The 18,578-nt window shown below is 48.4% G+C and overlaps 1 long non-coding RNA gene across 2 annotated transcripts in view; it reads left to right on the top strand.

The window, feature by feature from the left end:
• The window catches only part of LOC115495722 (uncharacterized), a 179,473-nt gene that overhangs the window by 5,916 nt on the left and 154,979 nt on the right, over positions 1–18,578 (top strand). For both annotated transcript variants that reach the window (XR_012056639.1, XR_012056638.1), the window contains exon 3: positions 2,936–3,186. This is a non-coding gene — a long non-coding RNA (uncharacterized lncRNA). The remainder of the gene's footprint in view (positions 1–2,935; positions 3,187–18,578) is intronic.

Below are 18,578 nucleotides of genomic sequence, written 5' to 3'. Positions count from 1 at the left end.
GTGGGGCTCTGCCCTCAGTGGGATGGTACAAACATTAAATACCACAAACTACCTGTGCTGGATTTACAATAACGTGCCAATATCTGTCACCTACGTTGGACAGTGTGTCCCCAGCCTAAACCAATAGAAAAATGCCAACACCACAGTGAAACATGGAGGGCATGAAGAAGGAGGAAAAGGACAAGACACACCCAATTCCTCCATCTTGTCCCCTCTGAACCCCTAATCTAGAAACCTAAAATTTTACTTTTGCACCCGTGTCACACTTAATTATTACTCTTATCAAACACTCAAAGCTTGTAATTCATCCTGTAAGATTGAAAACTCTTTTCCATGGACAGAGATCACAGACAGTGTCTCGGGGCTCTGTCCAGGGGGTTCCTGACCCCTGCCAGGGTCCCAGACCTGCCAGGGCAGCCAGAGGGAAGCCCTGGATTCCCACACTGTTGGACCCACGAGAAGCTGCTGGCAGCTTCACAGAAGCCCCTCCCGTAGCCCCCCACTACCCAAACCCAGCCATGCCAGCCCAATGCACCTTGACTCATTACTTGGTTATAATTTCTCAGCCTAAAACAAGCTCTGGAGACCTGTTATTTTAGAGATTAAAGTTCTAGCATAAACAAACTCATATACACGTTGTTTTTGCACAGAAGATGTTTTTAGTATCATATTTAATGTTCCAAACAAAGCCATTGCTTCTGGTGTTTTGCAGCCTGGATGCCTTTGAAAGGGTAGATATGGACCTTGTTTGATGTTGAGCTATTTGAGGCTTTTTATTTGCATTTTGTGGCTCTTATCTTGTAGACAAAGACTCCTTTCTGTGTCTGTAGATCAGGATGTCACCCACAAAGCTCTGTGGAAATGGGAGATGGCTCCAGAGGTGCAAGACAAGTTCAGGGGCAAATGGAAATGAGAGATATAGAACATTTGCACTTTGAGGTTTGGCTCATCCTAGCAGAGACTGGAGGTAACTTGTGTTTTTTCCATGGACTTTTGATTTTTTTTTTAAAGCAATCCCAGACTGGCAGAGGGGGGAGGTGAATTTGCTGGAAAATTGCAACACCTCCCCAAATTTCAATAGCTGCCCCTGGGTGCTTGGCTTCTGGACATGGCCACACTGCTGGGGGCCAGGGAAACAAATACCCCCTGCACACCTTCAGCTCTTCTTTAGAGGGCAGGGAGAAGAGGAAGGGAGCAGTGCAGAGATGTTTTTCACTTGTTGGGTCAGGTGATGGTTGTGATGGATGATGAACACCCTGCAGGTCAGGCTGTCAGGGGAGGGCTCTCAGCTTCTTGCAGGCTCCCCACGATGTGAGGCATTGAAAAACTTGTGTTGGATGAGCTTAGGAGCTAGTGGCCAGTGCCTGCTGGAGAGAAAACCCAGCAGGAGTCGTGGGAGGCTCTGAGGGTGCTGCTGCACCAGCCTTATGCCACTGCACAGTGTCGTGGGCAGCCCTGGGTGGCCCCTCAAAGGCAAAACCCCCTTCCAAAGCCATCCCAGATGGTTCAGGGCTGCTTTATGGGCTCTGCCTTTGGCATCCAGAGCAGCATTTCAAATGGGAGGGTGCAGGGATGAATCAGCAGCTGCTGCTGTTGTGTGAGGAAGTTGTTCTAATGCACTTATCTCTTGTTTCTGTAAAGGTTATAAAAGTAAATAATCTGGCTCTAACACAGTGTCCTTGCAGTCCCTGTGTAGTTCCATGGATAACTCTTCCTAAGGCAGACTCGTGGTGATTAATACTCTACAGAGGGAAATTATTTTCTTTAAAAGGGAGCAGAGAAGTAAAGCTTGAAGATGCTTGTTCCCTTCATGCCCCCCATGCTTCAGGCTGATTAGCTTTTGTTTCCTCCTCCAGCATGAGGGAACTGGTGAAATGTGCTCCCTCCTGCCTTGCAGTGTTGATCCCTGGCACTGTGAGGATTAGCAAGGGCCCAAAAGCATCGGGAGGTGACTTTTCTCTACCATAAGACCCCTCCTCACAGGCCTGGGCTGCCCTAGGGAGCTGGCAGCACCCTGTGGACCAGGGGAGCAGCATCAAGCTTCTTTCTGCATGCTGGAGAGGGGCTGGAGAGGGAATGTGGGCTGGGCAGGGGAGGCTGAAGTGTCTCACCCCTCCCTTCCTGGCACTTGTGCTGTGCTGAGTTCACGCTGATGCTGCTCCTGTCTCTGTAAAGGGTTTTTAGCACTCCTCAGAGACCTGCCCTGAGCTACAGCCAAGGACTGGGACACCACTGGGAAGCAGATTGGTACTGCCCAAGGCTGCCCTGAACAGTGTGGCAGGGTACCAAGCACATGTAACCCAGCAGCCAGGCTTGCACCTGTGGGAAACAATGAGATTAATGAAAACTGGTCCTTTTCCCTTCATATTCTCAGCATTGCACCCCTCTCCATCCATCCCACATGCTTGAACTATCTTGCCTGGGATTACAGTTCTGCATTCCCTCATTTCCCAGCAATGTTTTGTCTTTGTGGAGCTCAAATGTTGCCCTGAGCTATCCAGCTCTATGGGCTCCCCACAGACGTGGCTTCTCCAAAACTTTCCACTTAGTGCTCAAAACTCTTTTGACCTTTGAAAGCTTTGGCTTGGGAGGGAAATTCTTCTACTCCAGGAAGGGATGCTGCAAAATAAATCCCACCACGGGCAAGGGAGAGGCATCTAATCTTCCTGCTCCCTAGATTTAGCTGTGCCATTAGCCTGGACCCTGCACATAAAGCTAATTTTATAATTTGTAAACGTAGCTGAGTGGGTTTTATAGAGGAATGTCGGGAAGTGATGAAATACCTTCAATAGATTTATAAAGAAGTTTAATGCATAAAGCTCTCTCCCCCCCTCCTGCCCCCCTCCTTCTGTCTTGGAGTTGCACACAACAGAAAACATGGCCATGGGAAGGGCTTTGTGGCCAGCACTCAAGCCTTTAATTTTGCTTTTACAAGACAGTTTTATAACATCAAGAAGAATGGAAAAGCTGCAAGGCATGCACACTCAAGACGCCGTGCTCCTGGAAAGTTCTGGATGGGCTCCAGGCAATGTTTGGTGGCAAAGAAAGATGAAGGTCTTGGAAAGAAGAGGAAATCATCAGCCAAGCCCTCATCCTGCAATATTCCTGTTTCTGTGAGCTGGGAATGCCATTGGAGCATGGGAAGGACAGAAAAAAATATGTTCCTGCAACATCACGTGTCGGAGGGTGAGTTCTGATTGCAGCAATAACAGCTTCTTCTGTTCCACCCCACTGAATTTTCCTGGTGTAATGAAAATGAGCCATCCCATGATCTGCAAGGCTCAAAAAACTGATTTTTACTGGTGCTTGGGCTCTGTGTGGAGTTCCTGTGTGATTTCTCTTGGTAGGAATTCCTCTGAATTGTAAAATGTTTCTTGCTTTCCCTGATAACACTTGTGGTGCCCAGTGGGTACCACTGTGAATCTCCTCTGGGTTTGGTGGTTTTTTGCTGGGTTTTTTTTCTGGAGTAAAAATGGGCTGACAGGTTTGGAGCTGATTAGCAAAGGCAAGGAGAGATGGCTGTTGTGACCATGTGTTCCTTGTTTTCCTCAGGAAACCAGGCCAGCAAGTGGGCTGTGCCACCAAACCTCCACAGCACAAGCCTCAAACAGCCTCGTATGAAGGTTTTGCAGTGTCAGAAAAAGGGTTTTAGACCCAGAGATCTGAATTAGCAGGATAACTGATAATCAGCTGATAATCAGCATGCACAGAGCAGCCTTATCATACCCAGCAGCAGCCCTGTGCTCCCCCTCTGTATCACCCAAGGGCTGAGCAAACCCAGGGCCAGCATCTTCCCATGGGTCTCTCCTGAGAATGATCAGAAGATCTGGAGGAGAAAGCTCCTCCCAGGCCAGTTTGCCCAGCTCTGGCTCAGCAGCTTTGCAGATTAATCTCTGCCTTAAGACCTTACACACATGAGAAGTATTGGAGGGAGGAAGGATCACCAGGATGTATTTTTCCACTCCATCTCTTTGGTTTTTTTGGTTTTTATGTTCCTAGTTGTGTTTTCTTTTAACGATTCGCAGCTTGGACTCTTTCCTGATTTTTCTTTTCTTTTTTATTGATATCTTTTTTTTTTCCCCTCTCTCTCTATTGAACGCTGATGGAAAAGGAGAGTGCTTTCCTCCTGCCTACTTAAATCTTTGGCTGAGTTGCACAGAAAAACAGTCACACTTACTGCAGCTCCCAAAGCCTTCAAATCATCAGGGGAGAGGGGAGGGGGGAGCTGCAGAGGGAAGAAAATCATTTGTATAGGCGTAGAGTGAAGAATCACCTTCCTTTAAGCTCGTGATCTGTCTCTGTTCCTACAGATTGCTGTCTCTGATCTTTTTTTCTCTGCCCAATATCTCCTTTCTATTATCTTTCCTCTGCCTTTGCTGTGATGTGTCTGTGGTGTGTCCCTTTTTGCTGGGATGTCTTGCTCCCAGGAGAGTTTGAAAAAGAATGCTGGGACTTGAAGATCCAGGTTATTGACAAGAAATCATTACTAAAACCTTTTAATGCCTCTTCTGTAATTGATACAGGGATGGGCGGGGGGATTTTCCTGTAGACACAGATTTTTTTTTTCCCCCTCCAAATGTCTTTAAAAGCCCTGAGTGTGGTGTCCTCCAGCCACTTCCTAATGGGTTAAAGCATCCTGGTACCAGATGCTTTGGGGTCTGTAAATATTGCCCTGTTTGCAGATGGATGCACTTACAGGGAAGCAGATGGAGCCTGAAATACTGAGCAGCAGAAGACCCCAGAGTGCTTGCTCTCAGCTGAGCATCATCCTACATGTAATTTTGGGGTCCTCCTTTAAGCTACCAAGATGTTTGCTTGCCCTTGCACAGCTCTTGTGCCCCTATTGCTGGGGAGAGAGAACAAGAGGGGGCTGAGTGGGGCTGAAAACACCCAAACCTCTTACCCTGACCACTGGGGGCAAAAATAGCCTGGCTGGGATGAAGGCACTGGTTGGTGCCCATAAGAGGGGAGGGATGAGGGTCCAGCAGAGTGAGACTTGGCAAAACCCCCATTTCCTCTGCCAAGACTATCTCCTGACCATCTCCCTTGGCTGTTTTGTATATTTTTTCCTTTTTTTTTGCTGGCATCTGTTGCTAGGAGATAGAAAGCACAGTCCTTTTTGAAGCATCTTCAGCTGCCTTCTACCTTCCCAGAGTGCTTCAGCTTTGTTCAATGTCCCTGCTCCTTTCCTTCTCTTGGACTCATCCTTTTCAACTTTCTCCCCTTGCCTCCACACAGGGTCAGGAAGGATTTGCCACGTCCGTGCTTGTTTCAAACACTGCTGTGAGCCTGCTCCCCAAATCCTCTTGTTTTAACTAGCTCAGGATTCAGCATCAAACACCTGCCTGTGAACTTAACTCCTGTTCCAGGTGTTCCTCCCCAGGGATGGAGGAGTCAGGTCTAAGGGAAAGGAGCCCCTCTGGGATGTGTGCAACTCCTTCTGCATGCAGATATGCCCAGGCAGCTCCCTCCATCTCCCAAGGACTTTGCCCTTGGGATGTGCAACAGCTTCTCACCCCTCTGCAGGCATTTCTCTGCTCTGTGGGCTTTGCTTGGGCCTCAACTTCCCATGAAAACTTGCTGGTTTAGGGGTTTCCCTTACACAGTTAAAATAAAAAGGGAGGGGAAGGATGCTGCAGAGGCGCAGGTGAGAACAAGGACGAGAAGTGGGTCAAGGCATTGGCCCCTGTTTTGGGCTCTAAATCACTCTGTGTGCCTTTAAAAAAAAGAAACCAAAATCAAACAAAATGCATGAAAAAAGAGAAACCTGTTCTTAGTCTTCCAGCTTATTCCCAGAACTGCAGACACGAAGCAGGTGGGCACTGAGGGCAGCAAAATGTTTAGTGAGCGCTGAGCGGGGAAGTGACATTTTCCAGCTTGCCTAAGGATGCAAGAAAAATGCATCCGTGTCTGCAGCAGCCCCACGAGCTGGTGCTGACCTATTTATGTGCCCAATTATGCACACAGGCAGATGCCCCCTTCCCACCTTGGAGCAAGGGGCTGAGCCAGGACAAAAAATTGCCAGCGTGGAGTTTTTCCTGAGAACCACTCCTGCCAGATCCTGGGATGTCAGCAGAGGGCTCAGCAGCAGCTCAGGGCTTTGGAGTGATGTGTTTAGATGAGATCTTGTTTATTTTCCTTTGGAGTGAGGGATGCAGCTGGTTTGGAGGGAGCAGTGAAAAATCCAGCCAGTCTTTCCATCTCTGCATCCATTAATGCTCACTGAAGCAGGGGCTCCCCCACCACGGTGCCTCTGGTACCCCTCCAGTGCTCTCTCCTCCTCCTTCCCACCCTGATTTACCATATCCCATATTTCACTTCTGTTATGGCCAGTGGCAGCAATTGCTTCAGACATTCATCACGCTGTGGGTGTCACAGTGTCATGGTTGGTGCTTTTGTTTGAGTTTCAAAAACCTTAAACCACCTTAAACCACCAGGCCCCGGACGGTTGTTAACCTGCCTTGAAAACTGAGATTGCAGGAGGATTTTCCATGGGAAGTGGTGAAGTTTTAGTGATTTCTTACTCATCCCCTTTGCAGCCTCACTGTAAGATTAGATTTCAACATTATGGGCATTGAGTTGGGAGTGATAATATGGAAATAAGAACTAAGGATTGATCTCAAGAGCTAAACTGAGCTTTGTGAGTTAGAAATAAACTTTTCTGGGAACTTTTTCACTGGGGTCAGGCTGTGCAAGCATAAACTCAGGAAGGTTGGAGGCTTCATCATCAAGAATTCCTTTTCCTCTATCACACCTGGGCAGCATCAACTGTTTGAACCTTAATTCCACCTGTGGGAAGGGGAGAGATCCCTGGAGGAGGTACAAAAATAAAAAATAATTTGTTCTGGAAGGAAGGGCTCATCCTGCCTGGCTCCCCAGCTGTGGTGCAACACATAACCCTTGTCAAAAGTGTGACACCTCCTCCTGCCTGCTGTCACTAATTGCTCACATTGAGCTGGAACAAGATAAACTGTTTACCCTGGGATGCTGCCACCCTGCCACCCCATTTTCCTGCTCTGGATAAAGAGGGAAATCAGTCATGCTGCCCTGGGGCTGGCCATCCATCTCCTTCCTCAGCAGTGGCCAGGGGAAGCCTGGCCAGCCCTCTCCCCTGTGAGCTGCTTGCAGGAGAAGGGGACAGGTTATAGGAATTGCCACACTGCAATTAAAAGTTATTTTTCCGTGCAGGGTGCTTTGCAATTGCTCTCTTGGTATTAATGATCTTGGAAAATCTGGCTCTAAATCTGCCTGGTTCTAAGCCTGTTGCAAGACCTTCTTGAGTCCTCTGCATTGGGCACTTCTCTCTTTGAGCAGAAACTCAGAAAATCCCCAACAACCCAGAGGTGTAAAAGCACAAATGAAGTGAGGTAGGTGTGTTGGAGGATTCCAGCCATTTGCCTAATTTTTCTCACCCAGTTTCTGCAATCCCCTGTGGAGATGCTTGAAAAGGACATATTTCCCCTTCTCTTTCATTGCTAGTTTTGTCATTCTGACAAATGGTTGATGTGTTGGTTGAGTTTCTAATGCTGCTGGAAGTGGTCGTGGCTTTTGTGTTTTCCAGCCAGCACCGTGATTTCCACAAAGAAACGAGAGTGAGAGGCTGTGGCTGACTGTTCCTCTGGCTCTATTGCACCCCACCACAATTTGCTTTCCTACAAATAACACCTTCCTATTTTACATCTCGACAGCAGCTTTCCTTATTTATTGAAAAGCTGGGGATTCTTGGAGGATATTTCCATTTTTCTCAGTTATTTCTCGTGGTTGTGCTACAGTAAATTGGTCTCCAGCTGCGCCTTTTCTCCTCCCTTTTGGCTGGAGGGAGCCTGCCTTGCTTGCTGGGTGATCAAAAAGCATCCCAGGAAATGGTCTGCAAGGAGCAGTTTGGGGGTACAGTGTGGAAACAGTGCCTTGCTCAGCAGGGATGTGGTGGCACATGGAGACAATCCCCTGTTCCTCTGCTCCATCACGTGGAGCCCTGGAGGAGAGGGCTGTCTCCTGCAGGAGATGCCATGGAAACAGTGTTGTACCCCTTCCCCTCTGCTTTTGGTGGTGCCAGGGACAGCTTTTGCTGGTTGATGTCTCGTTTCTTTGTGGAAATCACGGTGCTGGCTGGAAAACACGAAAGCCACAACCACTTCCAGCAGCGTTGGAAACTCAACCAACACATCAACCATTTGTCAGAATGTCAAAATTAGCAAGGAAAGAGAAGGGGAAATATGTCCTTTTCAAGCACCTCTGTGGGGTGGAGGAGACTGACATGGAGGATGAGAAGTTTGGGATTCTGTGTGGAGTTGTTGAGAGCTGGTCTGGGTCTCTGGTGAGAAAGGGACAGAAGGTGCCTACATGAGGCTGGGAACAGTTTTTGCTGGGCTAACAAACATTGTCAGATGGGCTGAAAAGCAGAGCTGCTCTTCAGCAGAGTCCTGTTTTAACTGTCAGCCTTTACCAGCTGCAAAGACAGCCTTCTGAGTTTCTGCCAGCATCCTGAGTCTCCGTGCCTCTGCTTTTCTTAAGATGTCACACCCAGACACAAACCCCCTCAGGGAAAGAGGATGGCAATTCCCTCACAGCCAGGTCTGAGCTGTACCCCGGGTGAATCACAGAACCAGTAAGGCTGGATAGGTCCTCAAAGATCATCCTCAGGCTGTAATTATTAATCTGTCGCCTTTTCACTTGTATTGAAGGAAATGCCACTTTCTAGCTAGAAAATGAGAAATGAAAGGGGCATGAAAGATCTGAAGTTATTGGCGTTGTTTGACGTGTATCTAAATAAAAAAGAATTATAGAATAAGCTGAGTTGGAAGGGATCCACAAGGATCAGCAAAGTCCAACTTCTGACCCTGCACAGGATCACTCCATGTTGCCACATTTTGCCACATTTTTGTGGTCTTCAGTTGTTAGGAAGTCCATGGGTTAGACTTCTTCCCCCAGTGCTCAGGGAAACAGCAATATTTACATCCCATGGCGTTCTCTTTTCCTGGGAAAAGCAGGAGTGAAAACTCTTGTTGTCATCCCCTCTGCTGGCCACAGCTCTCTCCTTTTGCAATATGAGCTGCTGTCTAGCACCAAATAGGATCATATTTAATCCCAGGGACATCGTATGGTTTCCCAAAGTGCTGTAGCATAATTGGAAAAAGAAGAACGAGTCCGGGATCACAGGGAGACAACTCAGCCGAAATGTAAACGGAACACTTTGCAAACACTCTGGGACCTGCTCGTGTTCCACAGCACTATTTATGATCCTTAACTGATCCAGAAGAGCTGACAGGATAAAAGAGGAGCCTGTCTCTGTTCCTTTGCAATTAGGCACCGGGCTCCCAAGCATCTGTTTTCAGGGGAGATCACTGCTGGTGATTGTGTGCCTTGTGTTTTCTTCCCAGAGATGCTGGAGCCAGCCTGGAGAGCAGGGCTGGGAAAGGGCTGCTGAAACGATGAAAGAAATGAAGCTGGTGCCTTTGGAGGGGAGACAAGGAAAGCCTGGCTTAATTAAATTAGCAGAATGAAAGCTGAGGAAGATAGCTGCCTATAAATACACTGGTGGAAGATGAGGAGGGCAGAGCAGCACTGGAGGAGAACTATTTATGCCCGAGGATAGTGTTGGCACAAGAACAAATGTACGTAAACTGGCCCAGAATAAATTCAGCCTGGAAACTGGAAGATTGTTTCTGACAATTAGAGAGTAATCGGACTATGGAGCAGCCTTCCTGTGGGAACAGAGGGGGATAAAACCCTTCCTGCTTTTAGTAGGAGGGGCAGGTCCGATGACCCAGGGATGCCATGCAGCCCAACACTCCTTCTATTTTCCTTATTTTCCTGTGATTTCTGCCTCAGCCTCCTATTTATGCCAATTCTCATCACGTCCCACCCTCCTTTCTGTCGCCTGATATGGATCTCGGTTGCTGGCTTTGCTCCCTTCTGATGCAGGTGGCTTTCTTCTAACAGTAATAAATTCTCCACATGGTCAGGAGCCTGCAGCACTCTTGGTGCTTTTTAGTTTTCTTTATTTTTTAATTTTTTTTTTAATCTCTGTGCCCAATCCTTCTTTGTCCATTTGTCCTTCTTGCATGGAGTGGTCCAGACGGGGGACAGTCGGTGTCTTCCAACCAAGGTGTCTCTGCCAAGCCCCACACAGGTAAGAGAGTCCCTGGAGGGGACTCTGATATGCCCTGTTTGGGTTAAATAGGCACAAAATGGTAATCAGAGCCTATTTCTAGCTGTGTGCCCTCTGAAAATAACTTGTCCCAGGGATGGAGAAGGGCTTTGGGAAAACCCGGAGTGTCTGGAGCCATGGATGCTGAGCATCCTTGGGATGCTGGCAGCAGTAGCTTGCAGCCTAAGCCCTGGGAGTTGTCCCATTTGCACAGCTCTTTCTGGGACATATCCCATTTGGACAGCTCTTTCTAGGACTGAGAAATGAGAGGTGCTTCAGAATAACTTCACTGGCTTTTCGAGTGCCTTTTCTCAGGTTTCCCTCAAGCTGCTGTGAAGGGGATGGAGCAGGGAGGTGGCTGAGCTCTCCTTGTGTGCAGGGATCCTTCCAGGAGGGCAGCAGTGATGCTCTTGGCTCGTGAAATTGGATGTTTATGTTGGGTTTAGGGGCAGCAATAGTTCAATATTTCAGTTGACTTTTTGCTAAAAATATGGGCAGCAGATGGATGAGAGCGGGTGTGAGGAAGAAAAGGGATTTTTCTGCTTGCAGGTTGTACCTGTTCCCCTCAGCTGGAGCTTTTCTTCATTTATTACCATAATGAAGCCCCATGAAACTTCCCAAAAGGCTGGAGGCCTTGCAAGAAGGAGCATAAGACCAAATTTCCTCCTGCAGTCGAATCATAATGTTGAATCCCAAGTGTGCCGGAGGAAAAAGAGAAAAATTAGAAGCCTTTGTCAGGTATTATGTCAGCTTTCTGGATTATCAAAGGAAATCTTTTCAGCAAGGTAGTTGAAATACTGGGTTTTCAGGGGAATTAAATGCCAGCCTGTGTGTTTTGGGTGCTTAATTCTTCTAAGGCCTTTAAAAACTCCTGTTTCATTCACATTCTCTGAGTGTCACAGCTTAACTCGAGCCACGTGCGTGCTCCATCTGATATCCAGACAATTCCTCCTGATGAGGGAGCAGGGTTGGTGCTACTGCTGCTGTTCTGCATGCACACAGCTCTGCCAAAGGACTGGCAAGTGCATCTGTTTGAACTTTACTCTGCCTGCAGTTAATTGCAATTACCTATTTAGTTATTGGGATCAATAGGGAAGTTGGGGAGGGAGGGATGTGGGAAATAAACCCCCTTTGCTGTGATGCTTCACCTCATTTCTTTACTCACTGCTTCACAGCTCAAGCACTTGTGTTTCTAACCCCCTTAATGCCCATTTTTTGCTAAACCTGTCCTTATTGCAGATTTGAGATTCATTCTTATCAGTTTGTTTTTTTTTTTTGCAAAGCAAAGTAGAACAGATATTAGATCAGAATGCATTAAAATAATAATCCTAAACAATGCAACCAACCAAACGAATTTAGTAAAGCAACAGTTTGCATGCATCAAGGTTTTTTACTCCCTTAATGCTGTGTAATTGGGCTGCAGGTAAAGTTGAATAAATCATTTATGGAAGGATAAAAATGGGGAATTTCTCAGCAGAGTGTGCCTGTGCTGGGGAGCAACTGAGTGCTCAAACCTCGTGGGTGGGTCACTGAGGAAGGACTGTGGGGTGCCCCCAGAGAGGAGCCAGCCCTGCAGGAGGCTCTGTTTGGATCCTCCCTGCCCTGGCAGCATCAGGGAGGGATTAGAGCTGTGTGGGACAAATCCCAGCTGTGGGGTGAGGGATACTGTGGGCACAGCACTGGGTGGGACTGTTCAAACTTCTTTTTGATGCAGCAAGACCTTCAAGGGGGTGAACCAGGGAGAATTTAATTTCTAAAATTCTGCCTGCTCCTTCCAAGTCCTCGCCACCCCCACAGACCCACAGGATATGGCCCTGAGGCAGCTTTGTCATTGTCATATTTATTCTGATCCCAGCCAGGTCAAACCTTTTAAGCCAAGTACAAGGCAGTTGGCTGTGCCTTGTTTTCCCCCCAGATTAAGCCCTTTGCATCATGCATCTGCAGAATGACTTCAAAGCACTGAATATCCATTTTCTTCCTCAATTCCTGACTTTGTTGGTTTGGGTTCTAAAGCAGCCAAAGGAATATTGAAATTCTCATGCTTTCTCCTTATTTATTCAGCATTACCTTGGCTCTGCTCGGTTGGGGTGCCTCCACATTAAGATTTTACCAGCCCAGCTCTGCTGTGCCAGACATGGGAGCGTTTTCCCCGGCTGCAGGTGGAGAGTAAATCCATAATTCTGTGGAAGCTCAAACCCAGAGGCAATGCTGTGCTCAGCTCCAGCTGCTCTTCTCCTCTTCCCACTGCCCTCACCCTGCTGCACTGCTTCTGGGATGCTGTCCTAGACACTGTTTTGGGGGAAATTTGTTAGATGAGATGGAAATCCTGGCTGAGTTCCTTGCTGGAGCTGCATTGCCTCTCTGGTGTATCCATCTGGTAGCACAAAGGACAAGGCCATAAGTTTTCAGGCTAATCCCTACTGAAGCATCAGGCTCCTTCTCCTGATGGCCAGAAGCAGTCTAGAGAGATGCCAAGACAGCTCAGGTGCTGTCCAGGGCTGTGGGAAGCGGTGATCCCAGCTGCTGGGCTCAATTTGCCAGCTCAGCCCAGGACGTGACCCGTGGGGCTTTTCCTGTGGTCTTTGGCCCATTGCAGGGGCAGTGGCCTCTCTCCCTCCTCAGTACTAATTATAGACTCCTTTTTTGTGTTTTGGAGGAAGGGCTCTCTCCGTGCCTGCTCTGCCAGTCCAGCATCCCCTCTGGGATATGTGAGGATAGAGCTGGCAGCTGGAGACCCCAGTGCTCCCCAGGTGAGAGGAAAAAGAGAGGATAGGGATGGAGGGATGGCAGCTGGAGCTTGCCCTCCGTTAGCTGGCACCTTTATCAGCAGCTCCTTCAAACCTGGGCTGACATCCACTGCTGCCGGCACTGTCCTGGCAGAGGGGCCGTGCTTGTCCCCCTGCAGTCATCCCTGTGACCTGCCACCGTGGCGTGCTTCCAGGAGAGTCATCAGCTGCTAAAAATAACTGGGGAATAGCTGATGGAGTGGCTTGTCTCTGTGTGCCAGTGGAATCAGCCAGGAGGCTGATCCAGCCAGGGTTCGGCCGCTCCCCTGTCCCTGTCCCCAGCAGGACGGGGAGGTCACGGCGCCTTGGCTTCGCTCCACAGCCTCACTGCTGCACTTGCTGGGCTGTCACAGCCGGTTTTCTCCTCTGCTCTGAGCCCAGGCACTGACAGGGAAGTCAGCTCGTCCAGCACTGCTTGTGTTCCCTGCCTCTTGCGGAGTCAAATCCCTGGCACAGCTTTGCTCGAGCCTCCGGATGAGTAGAGGTTACGGAGTAACTTCACACCAGAGGGAACAAACTCTTCCAGCTCTGTCTCACCCTCGAGTGGGAGTGAGGAGCTGGTGTTCAGTATCTTCCATCCAAAGCACAGCCCTCTGATGCTGGATGCCAACAGCCTTAACTTTAGCAGCATTCTAAAGCCAGAATTCCGCAGTGGGAAATCCAAGAGATTGCGGTGTGCGCTGCAGCGGTTCTCTGTCCATCTCCTGATCAGAGAACTGGGCTTGCAAATTGCTTTGCTGCTTTTCTCCCTTCCCAGGCCTTTGTTGCTTGTTGTAATTCAGGACTTTGCTCTCTTCAGTGGCCTTTCCTGCAGGATGGTGCAAAGCCAAGGGACACAGGTCTCCAAGGAGGACATGGACCCTGCTGATTCAGCTGGGCTTGTCTGGTGGGGAGGTGTGGGGGCCACAGCTGCCTCTGGGTCATAACCACCTAAAACAAAGCCTGGGGTGCTCAGGGCACCCCGTGGCAGGGACAAAAGGAGGTCTGGGCACCCTTTTGTGTTAAACAGCTGTTTTATTCCGGCCTCTGGCTGGAGGGACCTGTGCTCCGTGACCTTGTGTGTGGGTTGCAAATAGAGAGATGCCCTCCTTAGCACAGCACGTGTAGATCTTTAATCAGGGACCTCAGTGTCCATAACCTTGCTTGTAATAGCTCTCTGCAGTCATTGCTAAACATATTCAGCCCTGGGAGCAAATGCTGGAGGAAGCATCTCCATCCCTGCTTGTGGGAAGGGGCTTTTTCCTGTATCCCACTGGTTACATGCTCAGGCATGTTCTGTTAGCCAGGCCCTCTTCATTCCTCTGGTTGGGAATGCTGAGTGCCCTTGATGCCTCAGGTTTTAGCTTTTATGTTTTTCACATTCTGTGCTGCTTTGGTGGGTGGGTCTGGGCTTCATATAAGGGGATGGTGGCTCTCTGCACAGAGCAGGGAGAGAAAACAATTCCTTCTCTAGCTGGGGACCAAGGACAAATGATCCAAATCTCAGGCCCAAGAGCACAAACAACGTGGGCTGGAGAGAGAAAAACAAGCAGGATGGGACTTCATGGGCTGGAGCTGTAATTAGATAATTAACTCCAAGGTGCAAATGAAGCAGAACTGATCAAAGTGACAGACCCTGTGACCAGTTCTGCATTTTTGTGATCATTTCGGGTTCACCTTGGGTGTAGCCCTGGCTGGCCTCTTGTGCTGCCCAAGGTGGAGCCATTGAGGCCTCCTAGTAAATCCCTGTTTTATTCTTTAACTCTGTCTGGCTCTGTTCTAACTCAGCCTTCACAAGGCATCACCCTGGCAGAGCAAACCAGGTTCAAGGGCTGGTGAAATGCTGCAGACTTGCTCGTGCTGAAGCTCTGCTTTTCTGCTCTGGACTTCTCTCTGCTTTGAATTCCACTGTTGTATTTGTGCCTCTTACCCTCTAATTATAGGTGCAGTGTTTCTCAGCTTTCCTTTCTGGGAAACGTGTCTGCTGTGTGACTGGAGCTGCGCCTCCCCCGTGCCGCCTTCGGCAGGAAGCGGGATGCGATCCCTTCCATCCCTTCCATCCCTTCCATCCCCTGCCTCTTCCCTCCCCTGGCAGCTGCAGCCAAGTGTGGAGTTCACCGAGGGGACAGCAAGCAGGATTCAAGGAGAGACTGGTGTCTACTCCCTCTCTAACTGCAGTTGCCTCTTTTCTTATTTATAAGTGCAAGCAAACAGGTGCTAAAAGCTTTTCCGCCCATCCTTCTTGCATGGCACAGTCAGACTCTCTCCTGAGACGTCTCCTCGTAATGTGCTCTCTCCCCCCCAAATCTCCTTCTGCATTTCTTGGCATCTCTGCAAGGACCTGATTTATCTGTTTATTTTCCCCTCTCCTCTTCTTCACTACAGCTGGGGTTTGGGGCTTGGCAGGAATGAGAGGAGTCACCCTTGAGCTCTCTGCAGGTGAGGCGTGGGTTGGAGATTCCTGCACTCACTTCGGATATTGGGTTTTATCCATGGGGTGCTGCCTGGTGTCTGTGTCCAGAGTCTTGTTTTTCGTTTGTTAAAGCCTAATTCTTCTCAAAGTTAGTATCTGTGAATCTCTGCTTTGGTGGTCTTAGTTCATTTCCTCATTCTAGTTGTGTGTGGAACCTACAGGTATTGATCCACTGCTTTGGAAACAGGTTTGTGTGATTCCTGAACCTTCTGCTCTGGAATAACCTAGGGAACTTCATAAATTCCTTCATCCTCTGATTCTGGCTGTTCCTGGTGTGTTTTTAAGCAGGCAGCTTGTAGATGCGCTTTCTGGAAAAGTCTGCTTTGTGGTAAAGCAAAACCTCATCACTGGTGCTGTCACTGGAGAAAAATGTATTCATTACAATTATTCTTACTATTATTTTTAGGAAAGATGTGATCTCACCTCATGCATAAAATTAGTTTAATGGAACAGCAGGAATGGGAGGGAACATTGGCTTTCCTGTGCTTGTCTGGGGAGTGAGTGAACAATTTCTTTGCTCCCTCTCAGGCCCTGGATGAATGATATGTCATTGGAACCACAGTTTGAGCTGAGGTGTGTCCATGAAGGCAGCAGGGAACCAAAAAAAAGGTTTAAAAATTACTTACATAAAAAAAAAAAAAAAAAAAGAATGTTTGAGTTTTTAAATGGTGTCCTCAAGCAGCCAGTGAGGCTGAGAGCTGAGATTGACTTAGGGAGGGAGAAATAGGGGCAGCAAATGCATTTGTGTCTTGTAAATCCTCAAATAAAGGGGTTACATCCCATCTTGAGTGGAAGGGGCAGGGGGCACCATGTCAGTAGGGCTGGGACACCAGGTCCTGCACACCCCAAGGTCTTCCCATGCCTCTCCTGAGGTTGTTCCTGCTGCTTTTAGCTGCCCCAACGAACACAGGCAGCAGGCACTGTGTTGGTAGGGCTGTCAAAGTGCACTTGTGCTTGTCTGCCCCTCAAAAACTTCTTTTTTCACTTCACTCCCTGGGAATTGGAAAGGAGAGATGAGGATAACAGTGATAATGTCATCTCGGGGCACCTGAACGCCGGTGATGGACTGCAGCGTGTACAGGAGCTCTCGTCCCCTCCAGCAGTCCCACACGGCCTTCCCTGGGTTTATCTCCCCTCAGAACTCCAGGTTATCTCGGGGAGAGCTCTTTTTCACTGAAAAGTGAACTTCAGTGAATTTCTCCCTCACTTGTGGAAGCAAGAAATTTGTAAAAATTTCGAACCAGAAGCTCGTCCTTTGCTGGCAGCCAGAGGATCTTCCCTCTTTGTTTGGAGAAATATCCTGGTCAAAAAGCTGCTGAACGTGGGGCTTGTCACAGCTTCTGGCCCTGGGATTTAGGTGGGACCAAGCCCTTTGCTCAAAGATGAGAAAAGGAGCTCTCCCCTCCTTTCCTGAAGGGAGAGCTCCCTTCCTGCCAGTCCCTGGTGTCTTTTCAAGCTGTGGTAAAATAGATCCAGTAGAATTAGGGGTTCCTTGAGTGAGAAGGATCAAAGGATGAGTTGGGAGGGGAAAAAAGTGTGGGAAGGAGGCAGTTGCAGGCAAACTCATCTAATTTCCATCAATAGGTGTGAGTCAAGCCTGAGGTTCTGCCTGTCTCCCAATTCCCTCCTTCCCTTGCAGTTTGTACGGGGTGTTTGCACTTTTCCCTCCTCCGCCACCCTTCCCTCTTGGGCTGCAGGAGATAGACACTTTTTAAAATGCAAGGTGAGGGTTTTTTTCAGCCCATCAAATGCTCTCTGGTGGCACCAGGGCTCTGAGAAAGCCTAAAAGACTTGGAGGCTGCGTGCAGTCTCATTCCCTTCGGGTGCCAACCCCCAGCATCCCTCCTCCAACAACTTCACTTCGTTGTGGTGGCTTTCCAACATCTCCTCGCCCTCGGGCTCCTGCAGCTCCCTCAGCACCACTCACTGCTTCTGACTCCACTGCCTGTCCTCCTTCCAAGTTGTCTTTGGGCCACCTCCACATCTACTTTACATTGCCGGGGACAAAATCTCCCTGATGCCTGGAAGGAAGTGAAAACACCGCCATGAAGAAGCTTCCTGTGCTCTGTGGGAGAAAATACCTCCCCTGCTACAGAGCAAAAAGATATAAAATTGCTTTTTAACCTGCTTGTCTTCCTTCTCCCCTTGGTCTTTGCTGAGATGATGGAAGCATTGATCTGACTCTGGCCAGTGCAGCCACGTGCCGTGCTGTCAGTGTTCAGGTTGTCTCCAGAGCTCCTCTAAGCCAGGATCACAGGCCAGATTAAGCTGCTAGAAAACCTTATAGCTTCTGGGGGGACATTCCCAGAGAGTACAAGGACTTACTAGTGACAGGGGATCTTGAGGAGAGCAGGCTTTGCTGGCAGATTTTATCTATTTTTATAGCTGGCGCAGGTGGATTTTTCTGTGATAAAAGCTGTAAACACCACAAAAGTCAGAATGCTCCTTCCTGGCTTGCAACAATCAGCTTCTAGCTCTGAACCACCAGAGTAGCAGGACCCTACCCCAAAGTAATAGGACTTGGCAGAGGTCAGGCTCTGCTTGTAGGTGATAAGAGAGTTTAGCCTTGAACCAATTCCTTTGGAGGGAGCTGGGTGAAAAGAAGGTGCTGCTGGTGCCCCTCAGGGGTGGAATTTGGGGTTAACCAGCCCCTTTAATGCACATCAGAGAATCCATCTCCTCCAGTCTCTCATTTTTTGGAGACTGTTTTCCTTGCTCCTGCAAAGAAAGTGGACATTGCTTTTTAATACCTTTCAATATTATCTGCCCGGTGTGGTTTTACTTGGCAGGAGCATTGGTTTTTTTTAGTTATCCATCCTTTAAACTGTTTTTGAGCAGGAAAACATTTCCCCCAAAGGTTGCTTAGAGAGTTCTTGTCCAAGTAGTGACAACGATGGCACTTGGGGCTTGTGCATCGATCCCAGAAGGCAAACAAACTACACCAACTATAAACCTTACGCTTTTTAATTGGGAAATTGATTTTAAATCCAAGCCTCTTGAAAAATCTAATTATTTTCCTTTAAAAAAGAATGAAAATAGGAAGAATCTTTCTCTCTGTCATGCTCCACCAGGTGAAAGAAAGTGAGGAGGAAATAATTCTTGGCTGCATCTCTGCAGGGTGCCCTGGTGATAACCTGGATAATCCAATCTGATTTTGGCCTTGAGTCTGTTCCCTTGGATTATCGCATTT

Source organism: Taeniopygia guttata, chromosome 6 (assembly GCF_048771995.1).
Source record: "Taeniopygia guttata chromosome 6, bTaeGut7.mat, whole genome shotgun sequence".
Lineage (NCBI taxonomy): Eukaryota > Metazoa > Chordata > Aves > Passeriformes > Estrildidae > Taeniopygia > Taeniopygia guttata.
The sequence above is the reverse complement of the archived record's forward strand: the minus strand, read 5'-3'. Positions and strand labels throughout refer to the sequence as shown.